This window comes from Mastomys coucha, unplaced genomic scaffold, assembly GCF_008632895.1.
Source record: "Mastomys coucha isolate ucsf_1 unplaced genomic scaffold, UCSF_Mcou_1 pScaffold16, whole genome shotgun sequence".
NCBI lineage: Eukaryota > Metazoa > Chordata > Mammalia > Rodentia > Muridae > Mastomys > Mastomys coucha.
Genome location: NW_022196898.1, coordinates 3,675,694 through 3,676,888, shown reverse-complemented (window position 1 = coordinate 3,676,888; position 1,195 = coordinate 3,675,694). Strand labels below are relative to the sequence as shown.

General features: G+C 43.8%; 1 protein-coding gene across 1 annotated transcript in view; it reads right to left on the bottom strand.

Moving 5' to 3' along the window:
* Lhfpl6 (LHFPL tetraspan subfamily member 6) overlaps positions 1-1,195 on the bottom strand; it is a 201,221-nt gene that overhangs the window by 28,779 nt on the left and 171,247 nt on the right. The gene's annotated exons all lie outside the window — the stretch shown is intronic.

The window sequence follows — 1,195 nt, the reverse complement described above, 5'->3', positions numbered from 1 at the left end:
TTTTTTTTTTTTTTTTAATGTGCAGTGTTGATAAAGCACAGGGAACTGGGGTCCAGCCAGTCTCATTACCCTCTGCTAATTAATTCAACAATGCATCACAGCAATAGGTCAGTGGAGAACAGGATTCCGGTCAAGTTGGGGCCCGTGTTAAGGAGTTAGGAATGCTTCAAACACCAGAGAAAGGAAAAGCCAAACATCTTAAAATATTTCCCCTGGACATAGTATGCACTATGCAAAAGCAATCCAGACTTGGGCAAGCTTGTCCTGGAAGAGGGGAGAGGAGACTCGGGATATTGCTTGAGATATTTATGCATATTATGAACACACTGCTTTATACTGAGGGAGCCAGTGTCCCCCTGAGGAGAACAAGGTAACTGTCATCCCAAAGAGAAGCCATTTCATTTTCAGTCTCACTTCTTTTTACCTTTTTCAGTATCCACTTATTTTCTTTAAACACTGTTTAGCGATGCAGCTCATTACATGAACAGGAAAAAAATAGTCTTCACCATTATAACATAAAAATTCAAAACTACTGATGTAGGATATAATAAAAATCACAAGGCCAGTTCAATTCTCGCAGAATTTTCTTCTTGGAATCGAGTGCTTTATGTGAGCGGCGGATGTCTAGGTTAGTAAACTGCACATGCTAGGGGAAGCTTGAGCAGAAGACACTCAGCTTCTTGTCCATACGGCAGAGGGAGCAGACTGGCTGCCCTTGCCAGTCATGGCGGGACAATTACCCCCCATTTATGGCACCTTGGATTTTGGGAGAAGAACAGAAGCAGGAAAGACACTGTGACCTGCCTGAGCCCTTCTGCCCAGAATCAGGTCATGAAACCTAAGAAGACTGTGAACTCCCTCTAAGCAGGGCATAAGAGCCACAACTGTTTACCCCTGAAGAGCATCCATGTCTTGTCAACACAGGCACACAGAGAGGGAGGCAGACATACGGCCTGGCTATTACTATTGGCTCACACCCCACACAGCCTTGTGCAATCACAGCTCTTTCTGACTGTCTAATTACTCATTAAACCTGCACAGGAAGCCATGGATTTAGCATCTATACGATGTCTTTACCTTCTCAGCAGAGCGAAGGTCCTGTAACACCTATTTGAAACACATGCACATACTTTTCCCTTATTAATCTACCTTTTGCTACAGGGGCCTGAGTCATGAACCTAGTTAATAGTGTGTA